Here is a 24,374-nt window from a genome sequence, read left to right as displayed (position 1 = left end):
AACATTATTATTTTGCTCAAAGCAAATAGATATTTATTTTAATTGTTAACACAAATTTTTAAATGCATTTCATTAGTGTACTTGTTTTCTAAAATTTTTATATTCTCTGAAAAAAAAATCCTGCTTACTTGTAAAGTCTTTTCAATACGAAAGTTTTATATGTGCTAAATATAGTTTATAACAGAAGAAAAGATCCATATGGTTCAAAATGTGTGTAAGTTGCTATGGAGTCTTTAGGGTTGATATTGAAGTGTTTTCTCATTCATGAGAGAAAACTCTGTGTGTCCTCTTTAACACCAGAATTTGAAGCATTTTCCGCAAGTGTAGGTGCATAAAATCTTTCCCAAGCTCCTTTATCTGAACTTTGGTATAAAACAATTGAGCACTTTCCATATGCCAAACACTGCGCTAATGACAACCCATTCCTATTATCCCAATTTCATGAACACAGAAAGAAACTTAGAAAGATTAACTTGTCCTGATCATGTTGTATGAAATCAGGTTTGATACTTAGAAGTCATATGCAGATCTTTCTATTTCTGGGACCCATGTTCTCAAGCACCATGCTATTGGGCTTTGTCTTACAAGTGTAGAATTAAATGATCTGTCACCTATAAAAGAAATTTCAAACAGCACTGTTCAAGTGGGCTGTCTGCAAATAAATTCAATTCAGCTTTATTGACCACCTACCATAAGAAAGGCATTTAGCAACTACCATGTTCTGTGCTAGACACAGTAAGGGGAAGAAAACTAAATGAGTCACTACTGCTACTGCCATATGAGAACTGCTAAACTAACTCAACAGATAAGCCATGTTGTTCACTAATATTTGACCCAATGATCATGTTTTGTTTATTAAGGAAATACATCTTTGAGATGAGCAACAATGGCTCGAATGGGTTGTATTAGATTATCTTTAATCTATGTCTGTATCTTTATGTTCACGAAATCTTTGCTATTTTACCTGAAATTATAGAAAGGACAATCCTTAATTAACAACAACATTTATTGGCTCAGACGTTGATGTGCATTATCTCATTTAATCCTTCTAACCTACCAAACAAGGTAGATACTATTATTTATTATCTCCATTTTACAGTGAGGAAACTAAGACATAGAGATGTTAAGTAATTTGCTCTAGGACATAGAGTGAAGCCAGGATTCAAACTCATTATCTGTCTGACTCAGAGCCCTTCCTGTATTACCATAATCTACTGACAGAAAAATAGGATATTTTTTAATTTAGAAACACTTCTCTGAATCCTCTCTATACTTCTTCAACTTTAGTGTAGCCATTGTTTTCTTCTTCTCCAAACTATTTAAATAATTTAAAATAAATTTAATTTATTTAGATTTAAATAATCCTAGTTTAAATGTATATGATTTAAATGATTATAATTTCTATTTAGTGACTTTAAGCAGGCTTTGTATGTATACTGTAGTCTTAATGAGCTAATGTCTTACCTTTCCATGCTTATACCTTAATGAGCTAAGGCAGTTTGGACCTATTCAATCTTTAGTTGCTTCTGATTTTGTACTTAGATTGAGGATTGGTTGTTCTTCCCTGAATGGCCTGTAAATTTTCCAGCCATTCATCTATCATCTATCTATCTGTCTATCCATCTATCTATCTCTCTGTCTAATTTGATTACTTATTATTATGTATAAGACTTTACAAGGCTTTACATATGTGGGTTCACTTAACCTTCTGAACAGCCTATTGTATTATTTATACTTTATGTATGAGAATACTGAAATTCAGAGAGGTAAATATTTTCCAAGTCCACACAGATAGTAAGCCAAAGAAATAAGATTTCTCTGTTTGCAATTATTTGGTGTATTAGCTTGATATGCCACTAAACTCTGAGTCAAAAGCTGTGCAAAACAGTATGATAGTTAGCATTAAAAATAATTTACCACTTTCACTTTTTTGTTTTTTTGAGTTGGTGTTTTGCTCTTGTTGCCCAGGCTAGAGTGCAATGGTGCGATCTCGGCTCACTGCAACCTCTGCCTCCTGGGTTCAAGCAATTCTCCTGCCTCAGGCCTCCCAAGTAGCTGGGATTACAGGCATGCACTACCATGTGCGGTTAATTTTGTATTTTTAGTAGAGATGGTGTTTCTCCATGTTGGTAAGGCTGGTCTCCAACTCCTGACCTCAGGTGATCCACCCGCCTTGGCCTCCCAAAGTGCTGGGGTTGCAGGTGTGAGCCACTGTGCCCAGCCACATTTTCTTTTTTAATGGTTACATTATTTCTGTCTTCTACGCTGATTCAGTGTTTTGCTTTTCTTTTTTGTTGATAATGATTGAGAACTCAGTTATGATTTGCTAGTGTTATTAACTCAGACACTCACTAGGGGTAGTTTTTATGATGCTCTTCTATGCTATGTTATGCTATGCTATGCTGTGCTATTTGTGCTATGCTGTGCTGTGTTATTCTACCAGTTGGCCTTTCGGATGATTGTATTCACCTGGGCACCCCACAGTGCATTCTGTCTGCCACTAATTCAGGTTTTCCAGTACATAATATTTAAAATACGGTGACAATCTCTCTAGCCATTTTTCTATGATAAGGTACCAGACAGACAATTTTATTTACATATAAGCTTGTCATTAGACTTAATCCACATCTTGGTATTGTATGGTAACTTTTTTTCTCCTTTATATTCAGTTTTGAATGTTTTGTTTCTTAGAGGGCATGTGCTGTTTTAATATTACAATACATTTAGAAGTGTAACACTTCTATGTTTTGTTATTTGAAAAAAGATGAAATAATATTAACATAAATATTACAGAATCTTTTTGATTTGATAATCTTTTATAGAAGAGAACAATATTATTCTTACAGCTACTCTTACAAATTTTCCAGAGTGATTTACGAAGCAACACTTTCTCAATAACCGATTTTGTTCATCTGTATTCTTACAGTTTCTCTAAATTTTTTTTTTTTTTTTTTTTTGAGACAGAGTCTCCCTCTGTTGCTCAGGCTGGAGTGCAATGGCGCAATCTTGGCTCACTGCAACCTCCACCTCCTGGGTTCAAGCGATTCTCTTGCCTCAGTCTCCCAAGTAGCTGGGATTACAGGCGCCTGCCACCATGCCCAGCTACTTTTTGTATTTTTAGTAGAGATGGGATTTCACCATTCTGGCCAAGGTGGTCTCAAACTCCAGACCTCAGGCGATCCACCCGCCTTGGCCTCCCAAAGTGCTGGGATTACAGGCGTGAGCCACCACACCCAGCTAGTTTCTCTAATATTAGGAAAATTATTATTTCATAAAGGTTTATGCTACAATATTTTTTTCATTTAGCTTATAAGGCTTTAAAGTCAAAATAGCTTTCAAAAAGCTAGAAATTTGCAATTAGCATTTTGATTATAACCTAATTTGGAATTATCTGGAAAGTCAGATCCATATATACAATTGTACACATATCATCTACGTTTCAGGAGCACCAGTGCCATTCTTATATTGTAACATTTTACTATATTTATATTTGGACTAGTTATGTGATCAAATTAATTTTACTTTTAAAATTGTATTTCCTTTGGATTTAAGTAAATGCTACATTTCTCAGTGTTCAAAAAAGAAAGGATTATTTATATATAGTAAATTTCGGTTAAATAAATCCTCTGTATTTTAATATGAAAAGATAGAATTAGGAGATTTAAATTCTAGGATAAACTCCATGGCCCCCATATATCCTATCTTTAATTTTTCTTGAGGTTATTGTTAGCTTGAAAAAGGAAGACTTAAGAGAATATGATAAACACCTTTGAATATTTGAAAGATTCCTAAAATCTGCAGTGGATGGAAGGTTGACCTGAATCACCTCTAAGCCACCTTTTTTTCATAGTCCCTTGTTCTTTTGTTTAAGGAAGATTGGGGATGAGGGAAATGAATCCCTCAAGAATGAAAAGATCCTTCAAGATAACAAAGGTCCTCAAACCAAAGAGAAGATAGACTTCTTGACTAGGGAGACACAAGATCACTATTAGAAAGTAGGCCAATCAAAAGCCACTCAGTTCTCTCTTCTACTCAAGTAGCTCTGACCATTTGAATGATGATATTACAAAAGATGAAAAAAGTATACTGAAGCCAACTCTGAAAAGTTGGATATTGTCCCTATTTTATAGATACAGAATCTGTGGTTTGGACAAGTTAAGTAGCTCTACCAAAGTCCTGGTGATTACAGTGACTTACTGTGTCTTGCTGAATGAAATCATTTGTAAGATCAAGAATCCTTCAATAATTTGAAGAGTAATTCTCATTTTTTTAGATCCCAATTTTTCTGTTGGACTTTCTGAAATCATAGCATACATTTATTTTCCTACATATAAAATTAACTTTGAATTTTAAAACTATAATAGAGTACAAATCCACATCACTTCTTTCTATTTGGAAAGATTTGCAAAGAAAAAAATCCAAGACTTTGCATACTAATACATGAATAGAAAAAATATTACCATTAATTTTAACTTAATATTTTAAAAAGTATCTAAATGAAGAATGTCATTTTATTCCTAAAGATGCAAGTAACCTGGTTACATATACTATTTTTACCAGAGTTAAGCTAGAAGTAACTAAGTTGAGCTGATTATTACCAAGTTTGAGATCCTTTTTACTATTAATTAATTAATAACAATAGCATTAGCTAGCATTATGGTTGCAAGATGCTTCCATGTTTTTTATTTATTTGACTTATCTTTGCTATACCACCACTCAAAAATTAGACAATGCAGCAATTCCAGTTCTTGTTTTGTGGGTGAAAAAATGAAAGCATTTTGGCTTGTTAACAAATCAAGTTAGCTGCAAAGTTAAGATTAGACGAGAAGCATCTTCCCACTATACCTCCATTCCACCTAAGATAAACAAAAAGTCTGACATTAGAAATTTTTTCTAAGGAAGTTCTTTTTTTTTTTTCAATTCTTACTACTAAAGATAGGAATTTTCTCTGAAAATTATTTATTAAATTAAAAATCATGAGAAAAATGACTGGATATTTATGGGTATAAGGGGAGGGTGTATTTTATGTGCTTGGGTAGATGTGTGGTAGTATATGTATGTGTACATATCTTTATCTAAAACCTTTTTTCCTGTTGCATGGACTCTATTTTCTGACCTAATTATTCTCCATTAAATGTTCTGAGGCCTCTGAATCATTGTTCTAAAGACAGAAGGGCAACAAAAATGGAAAGTATATTGGGTAAGAGAAAAAATGTATGCAATTTAATTTTAGCATATTTTTCTTCCATACAGGAAGAATTAGCAAACACCAGACTGCACTGTTATCCACTTCTCCCTTCTTAGAACACACTTGTCTTCTTCCTAAGGTTGGAAAGAATATTTCACTTGCTATATCCTCTAATTCTGACATTCAGATACTAATGATGAAAGTTAAAAATAAGATTCTGTTTTGGTTTTCAGGAAAGGTCATAGGTCAGTTTAAGATTTATATACCATCTTAGCCATTTAATAACATTTTTTGATACTGAAAAACTTTTTAGATTAAAATGCTGAGGTTTTAAAAAACCCCATTTTTTGACTTAGAAAAATAAATTTGTCTATTTAAAAATATAAGTAACATTTTAAGATCCAATTGAAAATTATTGAAAAAAGTCACTGAAAAGAAGTTTAGAATAAAACTATACTAAAAGTGAACAAACCTATCTTGCAACTATTCAATATTGAGCAAACATGTGGACATGTATACATGAGATTGTTGTCAGAAATTTATGTTCTGTAGAAAGTAAGTTTCTACAGCATACAGAGTGCTAAGTCACTCTCTAACCTTCCTAAAACTTTGCCAGCTTCTGCTTTACCCTCTTAAAATTATCTAAATTATTCCATTTATTTATTTATTTATTTATTTATTTATTTATTTATTTATTTATAAGATGGAGTCTTGCTCTGTCGCTCAGGCTGGAGTGCAGTGATGCGATCTCGGCTCACTGCAAACTTCGCCTCCCAGGTAAAAGCGATTCTCCTGTCTCAGCCTCCCAGTAGCTGGGACTACAGGCTCCTGCCACCATGCCCGGCTAGTATTTTGTACTTTTAGTAGAGATAGGTTTTCACCATGTTGGCAGGCTGGTCTCAAACTCCTGACCTCAGATGATCCGGCCACCTCAGCCTCCCAAAGTGCTGGGATTACGCATGAGCCACCACACTCTACCTTTTTTTTTTTTTTTTTTTAAGACAGGATCTTGCTATGTTGCCCAAGCTGGTCTTGAACGCCTGGGCTCAAGCAGTCCTCTTGCCTTGGCCTCCCAAAGTGCTAAGATTACAGGCATGAGGCACTGCGCCTGGCCCCATATCTTAATTTATGAAAATAATAATGTGAATGGTTAGTTCTGTTGTTTTATATTAAAATGTTTATAAGCAATTCATCCCTAAATTTTTGCTTAATATATAGTCATTTTTCCAATGGGCTATTATAAATGTTGAATATTATTTAACATGTCATTTCTCAGGTTCTTAGAAAAAGTGATATGTGACTTCTAGTTATTAGTACCCAACTTTTTTTCATAAATGTTCAAGAAGAAAAGTTTAATAAACAAACATTAGTAAGATTTCTTTAAATATGTACTCTTTTTAACTGAAGACTGAGAATTTTAATGTCTGTCTATCGCTTCTCGGCCTTTTGGCTAAGATCAAGTGTGAGAATTTTAATGTCTGTTCCTATACCACAACATTCTTTCTTGTGAAAATCATCTTTGAAGATGTACATTATGATAGAATATTTTTCATTGTAATTATGTATGTATAAGTATGAAAATTTTCTACCATCAGCATCACATTTATAAAGTCAAATATTTTTTATTTTATTTATTTTTTTTTTTTGAGACAGAGTTTTGCTCTTGTTGCCCAGGCTGGAGTGCAGTGGTGCGATCTCAGCTCACTGCAACTTCCGCCTCCTGGGTTCAAGCAATTCTCCTGCGTCAGCCTCCTGAGTAGCTGGGATTACAGGCACCCGCCACCATGCCCGGCTAATTTTTTGTAGTTTTAGTAGAGACAGGGTTTCACCATGTTGGACAGGCTGGTCTCAAACTGCTGACCCCAGGTGATCCACCTGCCTTGGCCTCCCAAAGTGTGGGGATTACAGGCATGAGCCACTGTGCCTGGCCAAGTCAAATATTTTGTACAAAACAAATCTGCCCCAAAATCGTTGTCATTTAACATCTTCACTGTTTTGTTTTGTTTTGTTTTGTTTTGTTTTGTTTTGTTTTGTTTTGTTTTGTTTTGTGACAGAGTCTCACTTTTGTTGCCTGGGCTGGAGTGTGCAATGGCACAATCTCAGCTCACCTCAACCTCAGCCTCCCAGGTTCAAGCAATTCTCCTGCCTCAGCCTCCCTAGTAACTGGGATTACAGGCATGTGCTACCATGTCCAGCTAATTTTGTATTTTTAGTAGAGAAGAGGTTTCCCCATGTTGGTCAGGCTGGTCTCGAACTCCCGACCTCAGGTGATCCACCCTCCTTGGCCTCCCAAAGTACTGGGATTACAGGCATGAGCCACCACGCCTGGCCCATCTTCACCTATTTGTTTTTGCCTTAGAGGATGTCTTAGTCCATTCAGGCTGCTATAACAAAAATACCATAGTCAGGGATGAGGAGGGGTTCGGGGAATATAACAACAAACATTTATTTCTCACAGTATGGAGGCCGACAAGTTCAAGATCAAGGCACTGGTAGAATTAAAGTCTGGTGAACGCTTACCTTTTGGCTCATAAAGACAGTCTTCTCTCTGTGTCCTCATGTGATAGAAGGGGCAAGGGAGTTCTCTGTGATCTCTTTTTTAAGGACACTAATCCCATTCATGAGGGCTCTGCTCCCATCACCTATCCCTCCCAAAGCCCTACCTCCAAATGCCACCACCTTGGGGCTTAGGATTTTAACATAAGAATTTTGGAGGGACACAAACATTCAGTCCACAACAGGGGAAATCTGTGTCTTTTACACTTAGAACTATTAAAATTCTTTGTCTGAAATTACATTTTTTGAATATGAACTGATTTCTCTGCACAGACATTTATACAGGAGAAACTGCTGGCAGCTTTAAGAGTTAAACCAATCATTCCTCTGCCTGCCACACTTGAAAATGAGAATATAATCCTTAGCTTTGAGTAAAATGTTATGGATTTCTAGTCAGAAATTATTTTGCTTCTATCATTTTTAAAATTGTATTTCTATTCCTCTGTTTATACATACATTTTTAATTTGCTTCTAATCTTACCAAAACACTCATAATAGTGATGGTTGGGCTATCTAAATGGAGATGTAAAATTGCACATGTAAGGAAATAAAAAGTTATTTAAAATGACATAGAGTAAGTAAGTATGTTGTTGTCTCAATCAAAAACAAAACCTATCAATGTTTGCTTTCACAACTCCTTTTCAACACTGAATAAAGACAGGAAACCCTTGTCTATTATTTAGAAACGTATAGTTTACCCTATTTCTAGTTTAGTCTCTTTTGTAACAGGACAATAAGAAGTACCCAAGTTAGCAGGTAAGTGCAAGTCAGAGATGAGACTCTAATATGGCCTTTGAAATTACGATGCCAGTGAAATAAAAAAGACTAAGTAATATGAAGTTTGATATTTAGAATTCTATAACGTGGTCTTACTGAGCTCATCTAGCATAAATGGCTTTATACTGTTTGTCCTTCAAGGTAGAAATTAAGTTAAAATTTTAGTGTTAGCATTTTCACTGGCAAAAGGCACAACATAGTGTAATTATTGGAGTGGACAATAATCTATTCTGAAAAGAAGAGAAATTGCCTCCAAATTTTATGATGATCGTTGTCAGAGAAAGCTATATTGTTAAATTGTTTTCTAGTGCCCTCATACACCTTTTTTCCCAAACCATACTGAAATCAGTTATAATCATCATTGTTAACATTCTTTTTGTAGTGCAATAAAACAGTAATCCTTCAGCTATCTGAAGAGGATGTACTTTTAATGGGCATTTTTCTTAGTCATGATCACAAAAGCCATGAAGTTCCCAGTTATGATATATGGTTCTAGTTAGTGGAGGCTGGACCCTGAAGAGAAATAGGAAAATGCAGCAATCACAGCCTCTTTAAGATTTAATGGCTAAAATGTAATGTGGAATAAGTATGTAAAAATGAGACAAATCTTTGCTTGAACTTATGGACAAGCTATTACTGCACAGATTTGGTTGAAGCTTTACCTTCAGTTACTTTCTCCAAAGAGACATGTGTTGTCTTTATTGAGTTTAAGCAGTTAGTCTTAATATCATTATTTAATTAAACATATGCAAATTTTGGAAGCCTTCTATGTTTATGGACAAGTGATCCTCTCAGGCTTTGCCTTATTTCTGTGACTCAGAGACAACAAAATATAAATTCTGAGTCCTTTCTATTTTTATGAAACCTATTTGTAGGGATTTGAGTTACAGAAAAATACATACTTTCTTTACATTTATCACTATAACTAACAACAGGGCTACTAAATAGGAAATTTAGTGAAGGTCACTCAGCCATGAACCAATGTGAGTTTGCTTTTAATATTTTATTAAATTTTATTCATGTGCCAAGGTTGCTAGGACATAAAAAGGGAACCAGAAATCAGACAATTGTTTAAAAACATTAAACGCCCTGATGAGGTTTGCATCCTTGTGGTTTTCTCTGCTGCCCTGATAGTTGTTTAAGGTTCTGTCATTTTCAATCAACAGAGAGCACATGTGATCAGTATATCTGATAAACTTGTCAATGCCTCTTTAAAGCAGGATTCCCGACCTATTCAAGTCAGACCCCCCTGCTTCATTTCAAGTATCATCTTGATAAGACAGAGCTATGTCACAGGCAGCTGTGTATAGCCAGCTCTGTCTACAACTAATTTGTGCAGGAAAAAATTAAATCAGGAGGTAAATTATTTCATGATTGCTCATTCCCAACAGAGTTGGGCATCATTCTGAAGAAAATATCAAATAATTGGTTTCAGGCCGTGTCAGACACATGCAATTCCCTTCTCTAATGGCTGTGTGTGGTAGCACCAGGCCTCAGGGGTCAGCAAGGAACTGGAAATAGCTTAGTGCCAGGCTTGGCAATAGAGAGACGGAGCACATAGGAAATGAAGTGGCAATAAGTGCAATCCATAGGGGAAATGTGCTTCACTTGGAGTTTAATATATCGGTTCAGAATCTGGCAGGAAGCCATGCAACAATTGTTTACCTTTTTGTCAGCATCTGCATCTGTTCTGTTTTGTAAACAGCACTTAACTCTCAGCCGGTAAATGCTGGAATCAATAACAACTGTTAAGGGATTTCCTTACTCCCCCTCCCCTTTTTTCATATTCTAAAACAAATGCACACTACAAACAATGTTTGCCTTAGATTAACAAGGAACAGACATTAACAGGGTCAAAGGGATTTGGTTGGGAACATTTTATAGCTTCTTGGGTGTACAGTAATTATATCTGTGTGATTTGAATGTATTTTGTAACCTATCCAAATTAAACTGTTAAAAAAATGCTAGCAAGCAGTAATGAAGATGATTTTTTATAATTATCTTAAGTACTGTGTATAGAAAACTCCTGGCACAGTTTGTAATAATTTAGTTCTGTGCAATATTGTGTATTACAGCTGCTATGCTGAAATATTAAGTTGCCTTTTGCAGTTTTAGGAAATTAGTGATTATATCCAGTAGTACTAATTATTTTAAACATACAGTGAGTAAAAAAAAAAAAAAAATTACATACCACAGTGAGACATAAAAAAGGATTGATCTGTGACTAGTGCCTATAAAACTAAGGATATCATTAGTAAATGGAAAAGAAAAAATAACACTACTTTTAAGTTCACTGTCTTCAAGACAGACTGACTAGATGAATGCTGTCATAAATACAGCATTATTACAATAGTTATTGGACATCACTTAAAAGTGAATATCACTAAGATCAGAGGAGCACATTATTGCTAGTGGGATTTATGGATGCATCTCTTCATGCTCTACTTTGGAAATTTACTTCAAAATTTCCACATATACAATTGCTAAGTTGTCTTGTTTTTACTTTGTTAAACTACTTCATATCTGATTTAACCTAACCATAATTCTGTGTTCAGAACTTTGCTTTCTTCTGCTTTTCCTTCTATAGTGAGCATTAGATCTTAGGCTTTTCCTTTTTTTTTTTTTCTCAGAAGTATGATTTCTTTGAACTTTTCATTGGATTACCATAAACCACAAATAAAATTTGAGAATTATTTGACTGGGTCACTGAGTCAAGATTTGCATTCTTTTGTCTTTATTTTATATGTCAAAGTGTTTGGTGTGAACTTTTCAATTTTCTTAACCATCATTTTGCTAATTCACCTCTTTAACTTATCTTGGCCAAGACAGTTTTGATAGCCTGTCAGGTTTTTTTTTTTTTTTGCGGGGGGTGCAGGGGGACGGTGTCTTGCTCTGTCGCCAGGCTGGAGTGCAATGGCGCAATCTCAGCTTACTGCAGCCTCTGCCTCCCGGGTTCAAGGGATTCATTCTCCTGGCCTCAGCCTCCTGAGTAGCTGGGACTACAGGTGTGCACCACTAAGCCTGGCTAATTTTTTGTATTTTAGTAGTGATGGGATTTCACTATGTTGACCAAGATGGTTTCGGTCTCCTGACCTCGTGATCTGCTTGCCTTGGCCTTCCAAATTTCTGGGATCACAGGCGTGAGCCACCGTGCTCGGCCATTCTGTCAGTTTTTAATAAAATGTATTTAATTAGAAATAAGAATTTGAGAATTTGGATAATATCTTTCTTACTCCTATTGAGACTAGGGGATACTTTGGCTTCATTTTCTTGACTATTCATAATACTCATTTTTTTGGTATTTTGTTGTGTATGATATTAGTTACTATATGATAATATAATGCAATTACGAGTTCTATGCACATGTAAATTCACTGTTGTCACCTCAAGTGTCTAGATTTTGGTGCTTTCATAATCATCATAAGAATTACAATCCATATTTCATAAATTTGTACTGAAACTGGTTTATTCCAATGAAGTGCGGCGTGTTTTCAGGCTTAGAAACTAGACCAGAACTGCCTTTTATAAGTATATTCTATCCAAAGATAGAGAACCTACTTTATTAATCCATTCCATTATGATATTTACATGATTCAGTAAAAATGAAATAACATTTAAAACAATTATATGCCCCAATTTGTAAATATATATTTTTTTAAAAGTATATTTAATAGTTTTGTCTCCAGATCAGAACCTGCCATTGAAAACCATGGACAAAATTCAGAAGCCAACTTTCACCTTTTGTAATCACTTCCTTTATTGAGGGAAAAATGATCACACATTACCAGACTCTCTACCAATTTAAATAATGTAAAAGTGAAAAACTTCCGTATTCACTTCCATAGTTTGTGCTTTGCCTCTTCAATAGGAATTAATATCTCACTTTTGTCATCTCATGTTAAATATTCTAAATCATATGCTAATCATTTAGTATGCAAGTTTAAAACTGTTCAGTGATGGAAATTTTCTTACCATAGGTCAAAGTGTTCAAAGTTTTATAGTTCTTAAAATAATCAAAGTAGCTAACCTGCATTTATGTTAGCATTAAAGTTAACTATCTCCAACAGTGCTTGAAAAATTGTAGTGGTTAACACAGTATATCCTGATAGACTATGTAAGGCATTCATGGGGGATGGGTAGTACCTATTGATCATTGGCTAATTTTAAAAAATTGATTGTGAAAGGTAGCCCTTTGTTGTATTAGGTGAAGGCAATAACCATTATTCCCTAAGCAAAGGAAAAATTAAGTACTAATTAGCAATTATGAAGTGTGCAGTAGTAATTAGAATATAAGGAGTATTTTCTCACTGGTAGCAAATGCTACCTGGGGACAACAGTCAATAGATTGATTGCTGATAGCTAAACGTATTTTTCAAACCCAAGGAAGTAATATTAGCTCAGGACTTTCAGTTTATGAGACTGACATGCTGTCAGCTGTGCTAAGAGGACAGAACCTCCAAAAAGTAATATTAAATGTTATGAGGTCGAATGACTCAACGTTATAGCAGTGTCTGTTTTGAAATCCTGTAATAAAATTAGAATTTTCTGGTAAATTATTTTAGGATTTATCCCATGCAATTATTATATATCTTTATCATTAATTTGACCTTTTTCTTTAAGAACTTGAAATCTTTATTCAGTTAGTTTTATTTCCTTGTTTTTTATTTAAGGCAAATCTTTGAAAAAAAGACAGACATCTTTATACTAATTATAAAAGAATCTGAATGTAATTAGCTTTCATAGTCATCAAATGAGTGTTGCTTAGTTATCTGTGTTTTCACCATTTGAATCATCTAATCTTTATTGATGATGTAGGGGGGCTGACATATTTTATGCTCTTAGTTATGCCATAACTTTGATTTAATCTTGAAAATTGGCCTTTCAGATATTTTAGGTTAATATCCCCATGAAATAAAGGGATGAAGACTTATGAGATTAACTTTTTTTTTTTTTTTTTTAAAGACAGAGTCTCACTGTGCCACCCAGGCTGGAGTGCAGTGGTGTCATCTTGGCTCACTGCAGCCTCTGCCTTCTGGGTTCAAGCAATTCTCATGCCTCAGCCTCCCCAGTAGCTAGGACTACAGGCACATACCACCAAGCCTGGCTAATTTTATTGTATTTGTAGTAGAGATAGGGTTTCACTGTGTTGGCTAGGCTGATCTGAACTCTTGACCTCAAGTGATCTACCCACCTCAGCCTCCCAAAGTCCTGGGATTACAGGTGTGAGCCTCCGTGCCTGGCCTGAGACTAACTTTTTAAAATATCATGATCATAGGTGAACTGGGCACTGTGGCTCATGCCTGTAATCCCAGTACTTTGGGAGGCCGAGGAGGGTGGATCACAAGGTCAGGAGTTCGAGACCATCCTGGCCAACATAGGGAAACCCCATCTTTACTAAAAATACAAAAATTAGCCAGGCATGGTGGCATGCACCTGTAATCCCAGCTACTTGGGAGGCTGAGGCAGGAGAATTGTTTGAACCTGGGAAGCAGAGGTTGCAGTAAGCCGAGATTATGCCACTGCACTCTAGCCTGGGCAACAAAACAAGACTCCATCTTAAAAAAAAAAAATCACATGGGCGTAATTCTAAATGTTAACTTTGATTTATAATAAATATAAGAGAATTCTAATCAGGCAGCCTGTGTTAATAAAGATTTATAATTTCTCTGGGAAAGAACAGATTCAATAGCTAGAATTTACACACACTAAGATAAAATCTAGCCTTCATGTTGAATCACTCACAAAAATAAGAATATTTAATACCATTTTGGAATCACTCATGCCACTTGGGACACAAATAAAGGAGCGCAGGCTATTTCCCTAATTTATCATAAGCCTTTTGGAGTCTTCTAGCCTCCAAGGGTGTTCCAAGCATTTAAGTTTCACTTTGATAAAACTGGGCATCTGGGCCCACTAAGCAACTATCATGGCTGCTTTGATCCTCTTGCTCGGTGTGAGTGACAGCACATTCAGCTAATGATTAAAGAGAGGTGCTTCACAATGTTCACTCCAGCTTATTGTCTGTTGTCCCTCTACCTACTTGAGATAATTTAGTATAATGCTAAGACAGCCTTTATTCTCATACAAAATTCCCATTTATTGCTCAAATTTGCTTCTTTCCTGTTACTTATAATGAAAAAACATGGAGAAATGCGATCCTGTCAATAAATGCCTTATTTAAGATATCTTAAGGGCTCTGATAATATCCTGTTTATATGCTTTGTTGGAAGTAAAGCAATTTTAAGCTAATCGAATTGAGCCCCTTTCTCTCTTAGGTCCCTCTGCATTTTGGGTCCGTGTCTATGATCGTTGTCCTTGATATACAGGCTGGAGTCATAGGCTTCTTCTGCAGCATGCTCTTTCAGTGCCTTGTTACTTTGAACTAAAGATGAAGTCTAGCTCTGAGCACTCTGAACAGATGGCTAGCTTCCTGGAAGATGGCCAAGATTGGAGAATGCAGAGTAGGCTCTTCTTCCTTAGGAAGATATCCGTATTTGCTTCCCAAGTGGCAGAACTTTCCTTCGGAACCCTTGGAAAGATCAGAGAGGTTCTTGTATTGGTCTTCTCTAAGACAACCAAGAAGGGAAGTAATAGTGTTTAAGGCATGAGCATGAGTATGGAAGCAAGAATGATATTGTCAGATGATGAAGTAGTGTTAGTGCTATGGGAAGAGCTAGAGCAGAAGTGAGACATTTCTGTCAACAACATTCTATTCTGGTGAGGACATGTGTCCTGATTTGTAAGGCAATGGGGTCTCACCAGGGGCCATCTCAGTCAAAGAAGACAACCAAGTTCTATGTTCATGAGGGAGGGAATGGGACCAGAGAAGAAGTGGATTCACTTCCAAAATGTACACCAGGAGCATTTCTGGAGCCTGATTTGCTTTTTTGTTTGCTTCAGAAATAATATACATTTGTGAAAATGAAAGCTTTATGAAAGCCTTGAATGTGTTTCCTCAGTATTAGCAAGGAGAAAGAAGTGATAAAATTGAGATTGTTTAGGTTGTTCAAGGAAGTGTTATAGGGAATTCATTTATTTATCAGTTAGGAGATTATGTGAAACGGGCCTAGATTTACATTGTGGGAACAGGAAGAAAGAGAAAAACTGAAAATTTGAAAACATGTTAAAGTATTTTTACTTTTTGTATAGTCTTTAATGCACCATTAAACATGGAAAGTTATGCTAATTTTATATATATATATATATATATATATATATATATATATATATATATTTTTGAGATGGAGTCTCACTGCAACCTCTGCCTCCTGCACTCAAGCAATTCTTCTCCCTCAGCCTCCCGAGTAACTGGCATTACAGGCGCACACCACCATGCCCGGCTAATTTTTGTATTTTTAGTAGAGATGGGGTTTCACCATGTTGGCCAGGCTGGTCTCAAACTCCTGACTTCAAGTGATCCACCCACCTTGGCCTCCCAAAATGCTGGGATTGTAGGCGTGAGCCACCATGCCCAGCTAATTATATATTTTATAAATTTTATGAATCTGAAGTTTATTTTAGGGTACACTTGCAGACTTCATGATATTAGATATTGATGGTCTGAAATAAAGTGACAAGTGATCCATTCCTAAAACTGCATTTTGTTAGGAATCTTTTTATTATGTTGAAGAAATAATCAAAGTGATACATTTCTATTATAAAAATTAAAAAATCAAGTATATATGAAGGGAAAAGTCAGCATTCTCATATTGCCTTCCCTTTGATTCTGTTTCCCAGGGTTACCATTCTTATTCACACTTTGTTTAATATTTTAGAATTTTTCTTATGTGCATATAAGAATTCATATTTGTAACTTTGAAAAATGAGATCAAACTAGACATATTGTCATGCAGTGTGCATTTTTCACATAATATTTTGTGACCACCTTCAATTTCAGTGCAATTGGGTCTGGCATTCTTTTCAGCACTGCCATGATATTCTATAATATAGATGTTGCATAATTTATTTGTATATCACTAAGTTTAAATTGATCTTAATAGATTGTTGACTTGCTGGATTTAGAAAAATATTAATTTTTCTTCTCAAAAGCATTATATGCCCATTGTTATATAAACATATTAAATCCATTTGTGTATGTACGTATGTATGTGTATATGTACATATTTAAAGTGTATAATGTGAAAAGTATTAGGTCTTATTTACCTTACCTATCCTTAACCCTACCACCCTAAAGTAATCCCTATTAATAGTTTGGTGTGTGCCCTTACACAATTATGCACATACTGTACATGTACCTTCTGCAGATTCCTTTGCAATTTTTTTGACTTATATCACAGATCACTTTTGTATCAATACATATAGAATGATCTGCATTATTCTTTTTACAGGCTGCAAACTACAACATATGTATTATGTGATTATATCATTATTCAGTCATTTAATTAACCAACTCACATTTATAGACATTAGGATTTTTCCAGTTTCTTTTATTTGTATACTTGTGTGAGTATCTTTGAAAGTCTTATTCCTTGAAGTGATATTCCTGGACCAGAAAGTAAGCTAATTAAAATTTTGATTCATATACTCAAATTGCCCTCCAAAACAAATAGATCTTTAACTACCAATATTCAGAAGCATGAATATCTAGATACATTCATTGAGCATGAATATCTAGATAGATTCATCAAGTCATTAATTATGATTTTTTAAATGGGTTGAAATCCCTGTGCTCACCTGACTCTTCTTGCATCATCTTCTCATTGCTGCAAAAAGGAAGCCTGGACAAAAGGCATGGGAGTGAGGGATGGCCACGTAGTGCTCAATGTCCTGTAGCTATTAGGAGCTTTGGAGTCAGACAGACTTGTCTTTGTATTCCAGCTTTGCCACTTGGCAGTTATGTAACCTTGGATAGGTTGTTTTTCTTCTAGGAGTGCCTAGACATTTAATCTGGAATGGAGATGATAAAAATAAAACCTTCCTCATAGCATCTAAGTATTAATATGGCTATTATACATAGTATCTGGTGCAAACCAATTGCTTTGTTATTATCTTTATTTAAAACATATACATATATACAGACATATGTATACATTTATAGTATTGTACTGACGAGGTGACTTGCTGTCATATGTTAATGTGGTGTTCCCAAACATCAATATATAGCAAATGTCTGCAGATTTTTTATTTTTAAATCAATTGCACAATGAACATTTTGTTTGATCTTTAATGTGCCTCATATAATATTCTCTGAAAGTGCTACGTTAATTTTTTTCCATTTAAAATAATAGTAATGAAAGAGGCGAGTGCAGTGGCTCATGCCTGCAATCCCAGCACTTTCGGAGGCTGAGGTGGGTGGATCGCCTGAGATCAGGATAGTGAAACTGTGTCTCTACTCAAAATACAAAAAATTGGCTGGGTGTGGTGGCGGGCACCTGTAATCCCAGCTACTAGGGAGGCTGAGGCAGGGGAATCGCTTGAACCCGGGAGGCAGAGGTTGCAGTAAGCCGAGATCGAGCCATTGCACTACAGCCTGGGCAACAAGAGCGAAAGTCCGTCACAAAAAATAATAATAGTAATGAAATAAGATCTCTTGTTTATCATGATGATTCCAACAGTTACTATGTGTGAATGATTGCCAGATCCAGCTCCAGGACTGATCTCGCCCTAGAGATTAATACTTCTAGAGCTAAGTGCCTGCTTGTTTGGTCCCTTGGATATTCCACAGGCACTCCAAACACCACATGGATAAACCAGAACTCCTCACCATGCCCTGGATCCCCGCTTCTCTTCCCCAGTCTAAGTTAATGCTGCTAATAATCACTCACCCAGAAACTATGATTCACTCTCCCCTTCTGCCCCACTCCTCACCGTCAAAAGAATCACCAAGATTTTAAATTTTGCCTGACCACCTAAATATTTCCAAGTCTATCTCCTCTTCTCCATTTCTGCCATCAAGGCCTAATTTAGTGCTTTATCATCTCTCATTTGGACTTAATGTTAAAATACTTTTGTTTTGTTTTTTCACTGGTTTCTCCACCCTTATTCTTGCTTTCCTGTAAGACATCTGCCAAGTACACTTTACTCCCCTATTTAAAGCTCTCCAGTGGCTCCTCATCACTGTCATCATAAAGCTTCAGAGGCTAGGTTTTGGAAAGCAAGCCTTCCTTGACCTAGCACCTGCATTCTTTAGTCTCATCTCATGCCTCTCCCCACCTCGTATTTTTCACTCTCCAGTAACACTGAACTGACAGAAAGCTCTGCTCATGATGTGGCGTGTGCCACCTCTTACTCTCTTCATCCCCTTCCTTGCCTAATTCCTGTTGATCCTTTATGACAGCTCAAGTGTCATTTCTTCTAAGAAGCTTTCTCTGAGCTAGAGCCCCTAATCCACGCTCCTACAGCATCTCCATATGCCTTTCTCAAAGCTTAGCATATTCTATTAACATATCTAATTAGGGATCTGTCTCCCCATATGGACTCTAAGCACCTCAAGGACAAGAATTATTTTCTTCAGCACCTAATTCACTGCCTAATATATGACAGGAGTTCAATGAGTATCTTCTTAACTGAACCATTTTCTTAAAATAAATCACTATCTGGAAGTTTAATCATCTGTATTGGTACTAGCCAGCCAAACAACTTATTAATTGAGCCTCAACTATTTAAAAAATATTATGCTAAGATTAATGGGGATTCCAGAAAGTATAAGACCCTTGGTTCCCCCCGACCCCGATTGGGAAATAAAATATGAATACATGAAAAATTGCTGAAGTTACACAGACAAGCAGTTGCAGAGTTCTGAGAAGAAAGAGATTCCAGGAAGTAGGGGTTCCTTCTAACTTCTGCCCAGGGTGATCAAGATGAAATGGAACCGTGTTGGTTGCAGGGTGGGCAGGAGCTGAAGAAACAGAAAACAGGAATTGATGAACAACAGTGTTCACTTTCTGCTGTTTTCCCGCAATGCAGGGGGGAATGCTGGCTCAGAAATAGAATTTCAACATGAGGGATGTTCACAGCATGGAGAGTTTACTTAGAATGCACAAAACAGAAAGAAAACCTGGGCCTTGTTTCTCAGGTCTTCTGGCTTCTTTCATCCTGTCACTCAACCCTGAGAGTTCCACATGATGTCTGATTCTGTAGCTCAATCCCACTCTCCATCCCAGCTCCACCCTGGAGCAACTAATATTTCTTTTGAGGAAACTGCTTTACCACGAGCAATTTTTTTCTGAAGTTTGAAATCAGTTTAAAGCCTGATTTTATGTGGTGTCTTCCAAGTGCCTTCAAATCTAGGAGGTAAAAGAAAAAGATGAACCCACAAAGCAATATGGGGAGAAAAACCTTGTAAGACCGTATTAATTACCAAGTGATTTATTGTAAGACTTTAAATACATTAGGAATTCAGGGAAGGGAGATTTTAGCGTAAAGAAGGGCAAGCTAGAAAAACTTCATGAAGATTTGGACTCGAGTTTGGCTGTGAGTAGACCTTGCATAAGCAGAAGTAAAATGAAAGAGCTTCCCTTGCAGTTCAGACAGTACCAGCAGTAGATATTACAGTGACTTATTGGAGATAGTGAAGAAAACTGTGACTGGCGCATAGGAGCTATCCTATAAATAATTAATGAAGGCATTAGCCAGGACTCTGAACTTAGAAGTGACATCTTTATTCTTCCATTTCTCATCTCTGCTTCTTATGCAGGAAAGGGAAGGGTATTAATTAAAAGAAGAATGTTGTAGATTACACAATAGAAGAAAGAGCTAAATAATTAAACAACAATTAAACCTCTGGAAGAATGGGAACCAGGGGATTCTGGAGACCTGAGCAACAGGATCTTAGCCTTCGACTGTATTTTAATCATCAATTGTTTTGGTTTCTCCCTATGTGATTGTGTCCGGAATTGGTGGGTTCTCGGTCTCACTGACTTCAAGAATGAAGCTGTGGACCCTCGCGGTGGGTGTTACAGCTCTTAAGGTGGCGCGTCTGGAGTTTGTTCCTTCTGATGTTCGGATGTGTGCGGAGTTTCTTCCTTCTGGTGGGTTCGTGGTCTCGCTGGCTCAGGAGTGAAGCTGCCGACCTTCGCAGTGAGTGTTACAGCTCTTAAGGCGGCGCGTCTGGAGTTGTTCGTTCCTCCCGGTGGGGTCGTGGTCTCGCTGGCTTCAGGAGTGAAGCTGCAGACCTTTGCGGTGTTAACAGCTCATAAAAGCAGCATGGACCCAAAGAGTGAGCAGTAGCAAGATTTATTGTAAACAGTGAAAGAACAAAGCTTCCACAGCGTGGAAGGAGACCCCAGCGGGGTTACCACTGCTAGCTCGGGCAGCCTGCTTTTATTCTCTTATCTGGCCCCACCCACGTCCTGCTGATTGGTAGAGCCCAGTGGTCTGTTTTGACAGGGCGCTGATTGGTGCGTTTACCATCCCTGAGCTAGACATAAAAGTCTTCCACATCCCCATCAGATCAGATACAGAGTATCAACACAAAGGTTCTCCAAGGCTCTACCAGAGCAGCCAGACACAGAGTGTCGATTGGTGCACTCACAAACCTCGAGCTAGACACAGGGTGCTGATTGGTGTGTTTACAATCCCTGAGCTAGACATAAAGGTTCTCCACATCTTCACCAGACTCAGGAGCCCAGCTGGCTTCACCCAGTGGATTCCGCACCAGGGCTGCAGGTGGAGCTGCCTGCCAGTCCCGTGCCGTGCGCTCGCACTCCTCAGCCCTTGGGTGGTCGATGGGACTGGGCGCTGTGGAGCAGGGGGTGGCGCTCGTCAGGGAGGCTCGGGCAGCACAGGAGCCCATGGAGGGGGTGGGAGGCTCAGGCATGACGGGCTGCAGGTCCCCAGCCCTGCCCCGCGGGAAGGCAGCTAAGGTCCGGTGAGAAATCGAGCGCAGTGCCGGTGGGTCGGCATTGCTGGGGGACCCAGTACACCCTCCGCAGCCGCTGGCCCGGGTGCTAAGCCCCTCACTGCCCAGGGCCGGCAGGGCCGCCGGCTGCTGGGGCGGGGGGAGGGGGAGAGGGGGCGGGGGCCCGCCAAGCCCACGCCCACCTGGAACTCCAGCCGGCCCGCAAGCGCCGCACGCAGCCCCGGTTTCCGCTCGTGCTTCTCCCTCCACACCTCCCTGCAAGCTGAGGGAGCCAGCTCCCGCCTTAGCCAGAACAGAAAGGGGCTCCCACAGTGCAGCGGTGGGCTGAAGGGCTCCTGAAGTGCCACCAAAGTGGGAGCCCAGAAAAGAGGAGGTGCCGTGAGCGAGCGAGGGCTGTGAGGACTGCCAGCACGCTGTCACCTCTCATGATGACTTCACTCTGACCGGTTTCTCCCTTCAGTAGGTACATGGCTCCTGGCAGTTTTTTGCTCATATCCTAACAGCTTCCTGGTACCTCAGTTTAGAGAGTCTCAGGGAGGGCTTCTGATTGGCCCAGGGATAAGCTTGTTATTAGAAGAGCGAAAGAAGTGGTGGGCATACAAAAACTATGTCAAATAAAAAGTGGACAACTGAATGAATGAATGATATGATACCTAGCCTAAGAACAGATTACAAGAGTCTTGAAAACCAGTCTTTGATGTTTAAATTACACCTGGTAGCTGTTAAAGTCTTTTGAGCAGAAAAATAACTTGATAGAAGTGTTTAAGAAATAGAACTTGTCCAATTATGTGTAAGATTACCTGAATGGGGAGAAGGATATAAAGAAACCACCTAGAAGAATATTTCCCCCACCCCACTGCCTGGAAATCCTAGTGCGAATTTTAATGCAAGTTTATGCCGAGGTGAAGCCATAAACATTGAGAACAGGATGGCTAGGTGGGAATACAAAGCATTAACAGGGAAGCAACAGAGCAATTGCTCAGAGTGTGGTTTCTAAATCCACAGCAGCATCACCTGGAATAAGCTAGCAATGTGAACTCTCAGGTTCATCCCCTAACTCACTGAATCATAAACAGTGGGAGTGGGCCTGGCAATCTGTGTGTTAACAAGCTCACCAGGTGATTCTGATACATGCTGAAGTTTGATACCAACATAGCGTACTTTCAACTGATTAGGTGGGTGTCCAAAAGTAATTGTGGTTTTTGCCATTAAAAGTTGAAAGTGTGGATTATAGAGCCATTCAAGTCCTGGCTCTGTGACTTGTTTTTTATATATATATATTTTTATTTTACTTTGGGGCTCCGTGACTTATGAGTTTTGTGACCTTGAGCAATTTATTTAACTTTTTCGTGTCTCAGAGGTAAATTGTAATATTCGTGCTTTCCACCTATTTATGCTAATTATCTAATATAGTTCTCTAATATAAATTACATAATGCTATAGTAAGCATTATATAATTATTTTCTGTCATTAACATTGATAGAACTTGGTGTTTGAGGGGAATACGCAAATGAAAGATGATTCTGGCTGAAGTGTGCATTGGCTCTCATTGGTGACCAAAAATTGTCCATATTATTCCAAAATGAATCTCACAGATTGAAACTGTTCATATAAATCACCTCCTGACCCCCATACTTTGTTCTTCATTTGGTGTCATTGCTAGTTTTCTCAGAGTAGATTTACTTTGTCACTCACTAGTGAGTAACTTACTTTTTCTGACCCTCAGTTTCCTCATTACTGTTTTAATTAAGATTGGAAACAACATATATAAAGTTCTTACCATATAGTATGTGTTCAGTAAATGGTAACTATTAATGCTGTGGCAAACCCTATTAATCCCAGTAGGGAAGGCACCATTTTCAAGTGGCTGAAGAAGAGACTCAGAGCCAGCAAATGAGACATGGGATTTTATCAGGGGCTCACATATAGGAGAGAGAGTCCGGTGGCAGTGGGCTGGACAGGAAAACTGCAGCTGCTTGCAAACACCATGCTATTTATGTAGCATTTTCATTTAATACCCTCCCTGCTAACAACCTCCACCTGGCAACCTTCATTTAACCCAAAACTCAGGGCCTCAATCCCCTGTACAGCCTGGCCCATGTTCCACGGGGCAGGCTGGGGACTCAGATGTTTATCATAGATAAAGAGTAAATCTTTGGCTTGGCCTTCAAACTCCAAATACGACTTTGCAGCCCCTTGGTGGCAGACATTCCACCTAGCTCAGAACACACATTCAGGTTCATCTGCCACACAGGTGCATTCGAAGGGTATGGGTACATTATTGCTATCAGGTGGATTTACCCTACCATTACTCTTACCTCCATCATCTCACCTGTCTGCTTTTTAACCAGTTTCTCCCTTTGTGTGTCAATAACCTATGACTGTTCTCTCTTTTGCGTTCTTTCTATTTGCTGAGGGCAGGGGTTGACAAACTTTTTCCTTAAAGGATAAATAGTAAATATTTTAGGCTTTGCAGCCCATAAGGTAGGTCCCTGTTTCAGCTACTTCACTTTGCCATTGTAGCGCAAAGTAGCCATAGATCAGTGGGGTGGTGTTTCAGTGATATGTCGTGGACACTGTAACTTGAATTTTATGTAATTTTCACATGTCATGAAGTATTCTCCTTTTGATTTTTTTCTCCATCCATTTACAAAGAGAAAAGCCACGTTTAGCTTACCAACTGCACCAAAATAAGCTCTGGGCCAGATTTGCCCCATGAGCTGTCATGCGCCAACCTCTCTTTGAGGGGACTGCCTCTCCCCTAGCCTCTCACCACCTTTCCCTTTTTCTCCCTTCCCACCTACTCTTGTCTTCCCTTCTTCTTCATCACAACCCAGCCACCAATAACACTGGATCTAAAATGCAATCTAAGTGAATTTTTAAATATTTATGTTTATTAAACAAAGCTTTATGTGTTATTATAATATAAAAATCAAATAAGTCTAAGATTTGTCTATATACTCAAAGAAAAACTAAGTTGCTTATTTTCGCATGTATTTTCTATTGATTTTTTTAATTAAAGAATTCCCATGA

At 37.7% G+C, this 24,374-nt stretch overlaps 1 protein-coding gene across 1 annotated transcript in view; it reads left to right on the top strand.

The window, feature by feature from the left end:
• KIAA0825 (KIAA0825 ortholog) overlaps positions 1–24,374 on the top strand; it is a 474,586-nt gene that overhangs the window by 95,907 nt on the left and 354,305 nt on the right. The gene's annotated exons all lie outside the window — the stretch shown is intronic.

The sequence above is a fragment of the Symphalangus syndactylus genome, chromosome 11, assembly GCF_028878055.3.
Source record: "Symphalangus syndactylus isolate Jambi chromosome 11, NHGRI_mSymSyn1-v2.1_pri, whole genome shotgun sequence".
Lineage (NCBI taxonomy): Eukaryota > Metazoa > Chordata > Mammalia > Primates > Hylobatidae > Symphalangus > Symphalangus syndactylus.
This window is presented reverse-complemented; position numbering and strand designations above follow the sequence as displayed.